The sequence below is a fragment of the Macrobrachium nipponense genome, chromosome 19, assembly GCF_015104395.2.
Source record: "Macrobrachium nipponense isolate FS-2020 chromosome 19, ASM1510439v2, whole genome shotgun sequence".
In the NCBI taxonomy this organism is placed as follows: Eukaryota; Metazoa; Arthropoda; class Malacostraca; order Decapoda; family Palaemonidae; genus Macrobrachium; species Macrobrachium nipponense.
The window spans coordinates 12,893,981-12,904,215 of NC_061088.1; positions in this window are offsets into that span (position 1 = coordinate 12,893,981).

Here is a 10,235-nt window from a genome sequence, read left to right on the forward strand (position 1 = left end):
CGAGCTCTTTCATGCTATTACTTTCTTTTACCACGGCTGCGTTTGAATTCATACAAAAGCTTGGGACCTCTATCTAGGTTGCTGATACACGTAATACAATAAACAGACGTTGTTATCGGATTCGATTACTTTCGCACGCCGATCAATACAATTAAAGTGATGTTGCTATAGGATTCGATCGTATTAGCAACAAGTTCTCGTTCGGTTGTTCATAGCTGTACGCAGTTATACCGTGTATATTATCATTAATACCTTTTAACTTGGAAGAGGGTGCAAATTTATGGAGGTGGAGATGTTAGACGGTTGTAATTCTCTCTCTCTCTCTCTCTCTCTCTCTCTCTCTCTCTCTCTCTCTCTCTCTCTCTTACTTTCCTGATTTCATTTTTTTTCTCTACTCATGCTGTTTTTCCCACCCTCTCCTAACAATTGACTCATTGTGCAAACATAGAGTTTTTCTTCCTGTTACACCCTTTTCAAAACTTTTTTTTCCGTTAATTTCCTCAGCGCTGAATGACCTCATAGTTCCCAATATTCGTCCTTTGGCCTAAATTCTATTTAAACCTTACAATCTCGCTGTCTGATGCACGATGCTGGCTACGCCAGCTGCGCGAGAGATATAGGAAGACTTATTTGCAATGTAGTTCCGATTTTAAATACTAACCCCATCGTAAAATCGAATTAACGCAAGTCAATTACGGTAGCTTCGATACGGACTGTATTCACGACCACGTCTTGAATAATTCCTGATTTTCTAATGTTTCTCAGATTATCTTGGGGAGCAGAGTCGGTCTAGTTTTCTCTCGCCCAGTTTTTCTGTTAAAACTTATAATGTCTCTACACAACCTTCTTCAGCTGCTCATTCTTCGGATGTCGCTTCGGAGTCTTCTCGCTCATCCTGTTTTTTTATTTACCAATATCACAGTAGAGCCAGTTTCATTGTTTCAACCTGAAATTTGGAGATGATTTCAATCTCTCTCTCTCTCTCTCTCTCTCTCTCTCTCTCTCTCTCTCTCTCTCTCTCTCTCCGGGTTAAAGGAAATAATTTGGAGGGGTTGCCTTCGTAGCACCTTCCACGGGTCCTGTAGTTCTCAGGCTGCTGATGTTGATGCTTCAAGGCGTTCCGCAACTCCGTATTTTCATCCTTACTTGTTTTGAGACGTAATGTGTCCTCCCGTAGTTCTTGAGGAGGCTACGGCAGTTGGAGATTCACCTGCGCCATCGTTGACTGTATCGATACCGGTTGTCACCTACCCACTCCTTTCTTAGGGTAGTTAGTAATCTTACTTTTTCGTTCCCATTTATATACCTTAGGAGTGTGAGACGTAACGTGCTTACCGCGGTAATTGCTGGGGCGGCTACGGCCGTTCGCAGTTGTCTGCATCATAATTAGCACCTTTTGTGCCCTCGGCCCCCTTTCTTAGGGTAGCTGGTAATGTTCCTTCTGCGGCTTCCCATTGGTTCCGTAGTTCGTAACCCGTTATTAAAGCACTGTACCGCAGTGGTTCTCCACCTGCACAATGTCAGCGCTAGGTGTTCCTGGGTGGGGTTACTCGTAGTGACCTTTCTCTCTCCTTATTTTCTCAACCTTTTCCTGCTGTTTTTCGGTTCCGCCTTAAAGGGTTTTCAAGGAGGGTTCGACTTTGATTCCGTGTCTATTGGGGGTACTTCTTTCCCTCGCTTGCTCCGGACTCCAGTCTAGGTTTAGTATTGGTAACGGGAATTAGTTGGATCGTGTTTTGCGACCTCTTCGCTCTTAAGTGTGTGGCTCGCCTATTGTCGTCCGGTCTCTTGTCATTGTCACTGGTAAGTGCGGAGTTTCACAGTTAAGTGAGACTGGTTCAAAGGTTAGGTCATCGTCTTGTTGATACACGTTTGGCGCAACAGTATGGGAGTGACTTGCATGGGTGGGCGTTCATCGCCAAGCCAAGGTATATTCGGTTCAGGTGTAACGTTTTCGTCACTGGATAGTGAGGGTATGCGCAGTCGAGTGACTAACTCTTACAGGTTTTGTGGAACTGGTGACAGACAGTTCGCTCTTGTGATTGGTGGGTGGACAGCGGTCGGACAGCACGGGCTACATCATGATGTCTGGGGGGGAGTGCGGGTTGCGCAGTCGAGTACGACTTGCACAGGGTTTATCATCTTGTTGGTTATATCGTTGCGCAATCGGATCGTAGGCTCAGATATGAATGGGATCTTGTATGTCGTTTGGTATCGAGCAGCCAGGCGTAGTAGGTTCCGGGTTCTTGGGTGCTGCTCTTGTCGGGGTTCGGCTTTTCTCCTTTTTTTTTTCCTGTTCCGGTGTGTCCGAACAGATCTGACAGAGCATAGATACCTTTGAATTGAGACTCGTTTGCTAGTTGTGGGTTTTTGTTTCTCCGGCGAAGGAAGCGAGTATAACCGATTGTGGACTTTGTCCATTCTCTCTTTCCGCATTCCAGGCTCCGGAGGGACCTCAGTTATTCAAGTAATGTTTGATACGTTGTATTCAACCAAAGCCAGCAGTCTCTCAAACACTCAAGTTAGGGTAGTCTGGTTTCGGGCGAGGTCGGGCAGTTTATGGGGAAGGACTTAAGCTAGCATAATTTTTCTGTATGAGGTAGGAGGTCCTCTGCCGGAGTCCGACTTCTGGTTTACGAGTCAGTTGAGGTTTTCTATATTGTGTTCCTTCATTGATTCGTGTGGTAAGGGTTATGTATCATGAGGCTCGTATTTGGAGGACACCTTTCACAGCCACTCTGTGTGGATGTGAGAGTTGATGGGTGTTTCTCTGAGCCTGGACTGTTTCATAACCTCTTCACTTTGGTTTCGAGGGGGTTTGCATACCAGACTAACATTTCTGAGGGTTATGCTATGTTCTTGGCAAGGAGAGGAGGAACTATTGTTAAATCATTGCCTCAGCGCTATCCGGACACTCATAAGAATTGGTTCTTATTCAATCCAAGGGCGCAAGTATGCGGAGGGGTACCCTTTGGCTTCCAGAGGAATGTTTCGCTGTCGGCGTTTGTGTAGGTGGTTTTTTGAGAGTAGTTGTGGTTTTTCACAACACCGTACCTTAAGGAATTTCAGTTTCCTCAGAGAGGTTACTCTCGGGGTGGTCCTGTCGTTGTGGTAACTCAGTTTTTATAGTTTGCTTGGTAGAGTTAGGGTGTTAGAAGTTTAGGGAAGCAGTGACAACCAGGTGAGGAGATTTTTGTTTTTGTTTTTGCCTCCATGAATAAGAAGTATAGCTTATCACATGGGAGGTACTTCTGACTCAGATAGTACCTTAGACTCAACACTGACGTTGAAGTACTTTCTTTGCAAACATCCTCACCTACTGAGCTGGACAACTAGGTGAGGAGATTTGTTTTTACCTCCATGAATAAGAAGTATAGCTTATCACATGGAGGTACTTCTGACTTAGACAGTTCCTTAGACTCAACACTGATGTTGAAATACACATTCTTTGCAAATCATCCTCACCTCCGAGTTAGATAACTAGGTGAGGATACATGCTTTTATACATGCTAGGTTGCTTATGAGTTACCTGCGTATGTTCTGGGACAGGTCGGGCTGAATGAGATTGACCCCACCTCCGAGTAAATGTTGTTAATCGGGCTAATTCAGGTGTTCAGGGAGTGTATTGCAATATGAAGTTTTCATAATAAAACTAATATTGTAATACTTACCTGAACACCTGAATATTGATTCCCACCCTCCTCCCCACTTCAATTTGATAGTGAATGATTCAATTGAGGAGGAAGGCCACTGGTGGCCGGTATTTGCGGCAGCGTTGCCAATGGTAACACAGGTAACTCATTTGACTAGATTTTACCTGCAGCGTTGGTAACGCTGACAGTTAAAATTACCCACTTAGTGGGTAAATATGTGGGGATATAGTTCGGGCTGGTCAGTGACCAGGGCTAATTCAGGTGTTCAGGTAAGTATTACAATATTAGTGATTTTTATGAAAAAACTTCATGTCTTTAATGGCGTGCAAATATCCTTTGAAAAACAATGCTTTACGGATGAGGGAGAGAAATAAAGAAAACTCAAAGCTAACACTTTACACAAAAACAAAAACACACACATACACGACAACAAATTTTAGCCGAGCCTCTTGTATAATGTCTATAATTATTCATTCATTCTTTCGTACTCAATACCCAACAGCTACCACAAAACGCTAGCATAATGTTGATGTTCTCATACTCTCGCACCAAACACTCCCACAACACACACATACACACACAAAACAAAAACAAAAGGGCTTTCGTAGAATATGGAATTAACCTTTAACATATTCTACATTCTACCTATACTGTTGGGCTGGGAACATTACTTGAAACATGGGGGAAGGTCAAAGTCATGATATCAGTCTAAAACAATAAATTCTTATTAAGGTTCTGAGTGTACTATATAGGTTATGACTTATGAAAATGGCTACTTATTCTGTTCTCTTTGCTTATTCATTAGCCAAACAAATCACGAATGAGTGTTTTCCTTCACATCCCCTTATAGAATAATGGCAGAGCAAAGCAAAAAGGGACAAAGATAAATATCTTGACTTCGAACATGTTACAATGAAGTGGTAGAACTGAAGGTGAAGAAAGCGAGGGATATGACCCCATAAACACAATTTTCGCTACTAAAGCTACTTTCCCGGACTCTTCTGATCCCAAATACATACAATAACGACTTTCATTATGATTTTTTTATATCACCATAATACAGGTTCTCTCTGTCAAGGCATCTCAAGGATGGGAGTCTTGTTATGCTAGGAACATAAGTTGACCAAGCTTCCTTTAAAGGGAAAAGTTAAACCGTAAATTATCAGCAACACCAGAAGTCAAATGAAAATGGTTAATATGCTTATCTATAAATACAATTAGCTGTGAACTAAGACACTGAAATTAGATATGTGGTGACCAAGATGAAACCCACCTTGAGGATCAACAAATACCATATTAACAAACATTCTGGCGAACTCATTGAAAGTGAGTGTATAATTAGCAAACGGAGAAATGCTGATTATCGGTTGTTTTATATCGTAAAAACCAAGTGTTCTTTATCAGATTGTTCAACTTATTGCTTGCAATCAATAGAAATGGGACTGACATATGGACATCTGGAAAATATTCCTGTACTTCTAACTAAAATATACATAATATACATAAATGATGAAAAGAAAATTAAAAATGAACCAAAGGTATCTGTCAGACAGACAAAATGGGAAACTACCCATCTATGCCTAAAAATGCACAACTGACACGCGCAAAGGTTTGTATAGTTCTTAGGATAACATTAAAAAAATTCAGGTAAAGAAACACTGACGATGCATACCTTCGGTGTCAAGACTAAAAACTCAATACAGAAAAGAAGGTAAAATTCTCAATACAGAAAAGAAGGTTTACAAAATTAATGAAGACAAAAAGAACACAGCGAGAATACCTGATCAAGCTGGACAACCTAACGTTAGGAAAAACGAATGAGTGCTTTTTAAAAGTATAAACAATTTTCAAAAAGCTGAAGGAAAATATGTGTATTACAAAAACAAAATGACAAGGATATGCAGAGCAGAAGACCTTATTATAGAAAAGAGATCTTTAACAAATAATATTCAATAAATACCACAAACGTTGCTCGAAAATGTGAATAGATAGTAGAGCATAATCTCCAGTTACAAAAAGGAAAGGCAGAGTCTACAGAGAGGAAAGTAAAAGAAGTGGTAACGTGAATACAATTCACAAAATTATTCTTCCGTAAAGGATTGACTGAAAATTTGCAACAACGCTACAATGGACACAGCCCAGCTGAAATAAGCTAAATTAAGGAATTGCTATAAAAATCATATGGGCCGAAAGGAAGGCATTAAAAATTCGTGAAACTCAACCGCCTAGAAATATACTCAATTCATAGTAATGCAGTCATACTGTATGTAGGGTACAAGCCGCCAATTTTGCCTCTCAATAAGATAAGTAGTAACACAGTACTACATGATCAAAATTAAGCAAAGAATACAAACATTGAAACAGACACTCTCAGGTATGCAAAGAAACACACGATCCGAAAAACTGACCTGAAAATCATAACAACTTGGTCATTCAAAATTGCACCCTAACGGTTTCAACATTTGGGTGAAATTTCATCTGGGAACGGTGCTGTTAGTAGACTTCAGGTGTCGTATTACTATGAATGAAGACGAACATTCTTTTCCCCTACCAACAAGCTGCTGAATTGACACAAAATTGGCGAGAGAGAGAGAGAGAGACTTACAGTAAGCAAAGCATTAACACGTCAATGACTTGTTGGGTTAATTGCTGGCATTTCTTTACTCTCATTTCAACCTTTCTATGTCAGTTAAATATTCCTCGGTTCACCTTATATTGCTTTTCACTTGACAAAAAAATTAAAATAGCTGTGACCTTCACGTGACGTTTTTGTTATCACTAATACTCTCTCTCTCTCTCTCTCTCTCTCTCTCTCTCTCTCTCTCTCTCGCGACAAAAATCATTAGGACACTGTGAATGACCATAACCTGCTCCTACAGATAAGTGAGCACACAATGTCTCCTAGGATGGACTAACAAGTCTTTGAGAGATCCTAATCCTTATAACTCCTTGTAACTCTAAACTTATTCCGTATACACAAATGCGCCAATAAAGCTGTAAAACTATCGCTATGGGGTCATGGGATACCTTAATACCGGTATTACTTCTAAACTATTCTTCATTGTACAATCCAGCGACAAAGCTTTCAATATTTTTATCCGCATACATAACTCCATAACTCGTGTTCATGTTAAGGAATACGTGATGCAAGAACAAAAACTGATATTCATAGGCACAAACACAATAATCCACGCAATTCTTCAGCCTAGAGTTAATTTTCATTATTCTTATATGTGTAATGATAGTACAGTATATACCTCTGCAGGGCGTGAGACTTATGTGACGATTTTATCTCTTAAAAACTGAAGTATGAACAATAATTCTAAGCTGAACGTGACATAAACATATTGGTAATTAAGAAGTCTCAGTCTTTCCTTATTTTAAAATATGTTTGAAATCTGCTATGAAAAATCACTCTTGAAAGAGAAGGCCTGCAAATGTTTCAACATAACGACAAAAGTTGTTCGATGCTGCTTCATCTCTGGTCTCAGTTATTACTTGAAAAACACTTGAACAGCTTTTAAGTTGTACGATCCCCTCTGCTTCTGCACCTGAGAACACTTTGTCGTCCTCCAGGTAGTTGCCGTTTCAAATTGGCTTCTTGACTGCCCTGCTAAAATAAATAAACAGAAAAGTTTGAACAAATCGAAAAAACTAAAAATAAATAAAGATGATCAAATCATCATCATCATTTCATCATAAATTAATACATTTTCTGACTCAGAGGGAAAAATTGTTGGAAATAAACCTAGAGAGAAAAATAAACTTGCAATTCAATACTAGAATAGGAAGAAACCCATTCGTAGAACGAAGTAACATTTAACCATCCTTATCTGTCAACAGTTAAGCAAACGATGTTTAACGACCTGCCCATCAGAATCGTGATTAGTCTTCACTTTGATGGATGGTCTCCTAACGTTATCTTCGAAATTGGGATTTGTTACTGGACATACTGGGGTCCCGGGGTGTCTTTGGTTATTCTGCAGTTATTTAGAAGAAAACTTTGTTGATATGATGCTGCTAAAACAAATGCAAAGTGCGGGCTGAGCACCTTTAAAACCCTCCAATGATCTGGATAAATTTGCTAGTTTTCTTTGGTAATTGAAAAAGTAGCTTGTCTATATGTTTAATCTCTGCGTAAATATTATGATAACCATGCTTTATATATATATATATATATATATATATATATATATATATATATATATATATATATATTTATATATATATTTATATATATATTTATTATATGTATATTTATATTTTATATTTATATTTGATATTTATTTTATTTATCTATATATAATATTTATATATTTATATATTTATATTTATTGATATTATATTTATATTTTTTTTTTTATATTTATATTCATATTCCATATTCATATTCATATTCATATTCATATTCATATTCATATATATATATATATATATAATATATATATATATATATATATATATATATACCTATATATATATGTATATATATATATATATATATATATATAGTATATATATATATATATATATATATATATATATAGTATGTGTGTGTGTGGTATAATAGTCCTCTTAAACTTAACTATTTCATGGCAGAAAACTTGAATACCCTAAAATCATAACAGATGAAGAGTTACAAAACATGACGATGACAGTAAAAGAAATAATGCCTCCTACCTCACTTGGGCGACAAAGCAACTGAGCGATGGACCAGTCGACCAATCCCTGCAGAAGATAGATGCACAGAAGCCTAACCCAGGAACTGCGTCTTCAACCAATGACGACACTGAATCCTTCTTGCCTCGCTGGATGTGGCACGGCTTAGACCTCCACCGAAAACTGCTTATTCAGGGCCATGGACCGTGGGCATTAATCTTTAGTAAAACCATCACAAAGCACTCGTGAAACGTGAGAAGATTTAGACTTTAGAGGAATAAGGCCTAACGGGTTGTTATTACTTACTCCTCGTGCGGAACAAAATTAATATTCAAATGCTCCAGTGTGTAATCTCTGCTGAAAGGGTAAAATAACTCACTTTTCCTAAGTTTACCTTGAAAAACTATTGAGCTAATACTGATTTTACATCACTATATTAATAAGACAAAAACACTACAGCAAACGATTAGAGCCTAGAAAGGTTCTCATAAATATGAGATCATGTAAATGTTGGCTTAATATAAGTTCTGAAACTTGCAGTTACCAGATCCATATTAATAACTCGCGCAATACTGTCTAGGAAATTCAAATGAGAGAGAGGGAGGGTGGGGGGGTGCCCGAGGAGAATATGCTCCTGAATTGTAATTGATTAAACAAAAATTAACGTTTCTAGCGATTTCAGGAGAGAGAGAGAGAGAGAGAGAGAGAGACGAGAGAGAGAGAGAGATGAGAGAGAGAGAGAAGAGAGAGAGAATTGAATAATGTAAAGTAGAATGAGTGCTCAAGTCAAAATTCAACTCTCTACGCCGTACAGATCCAAGGTAGATCTTGTCTGCAGCAGTCGCAGACGGCGATCGTGTTTCCTCTGTTTTTCTTTTGTTCCCCCCTTTCGATCGGTTTCTGGTTATATATCTTTCGTGTCCCTGTGGCATCAAGGGGGTTAAAAGGAGTCTGTTTCCCTGGTACCATTATAAAGATGTCATCTGCTGTAGAGATGGTAACAATAGTGATGGCCACTTTGAAGAATGTTTCTGGGAAGATACATATATAGGATTATACACACACACACACACACACACACATATATAATATATATATATATATATATATATATATAATATATATGGATATATATATATATATATATATTAGAGAAAGAGAGTGTAATTCTATATATCTTCCTGAAACACACACACACACACACACACACACACACACATATATATATAGTGAGTATAGTAATCGGTTTTTACATTCGTAGATACATCGTCTTATCTTCTTCAGTCTAACACAACAGAAAATGCAAGAAGTTCCATAGGCAAGGGAACTGTAAGCGAACTTGTCCGTGTTCGAATTACTTTCGTTTTTCAGGTAAAATCAGAATGATTCGGTATGTCTTTAAAACTGCTGATGATTTCACTGCCAGGTATGTTCCAGGCGAACATTTTTCTAACGTCGAGGTATTCGTGTTTCAAGTTTATATTTCCTTGAGCTGCAGTAGTCACACTTATGGCAGATAACTATAAATCTCTTTTGGATGTTTTGTGGGCGAATATGAATTGCCACCTTGGCCCTGGAAGGCTGATAATTATACTACGAATCCTGTTTTTTTTTCAAGATAATTATATAATGACATCCTTTTATTTATTTATTTGTTTTTAAGCGGAAAACTTCGACGTTACGATAGTTTCTTCGGGTCTTCTTGCTTTTCTGGTTTGGGCAGACCAGGGTGCGTTTCCTGTAACGACTTAGAATATTCTGATCGTTTTTCAATTTTCGCAATTTGATTTTTGCAGGAAGGACTTGCAATCTAATTGCAGATTTAGCTTTCTTTTTTTGACATGGTCGGTTTTAACGGAGTTTCTGGTATTTCGATATTTTCATAGCTGACTTTAGTGAACGGATGGAGGACTACTTGGGACA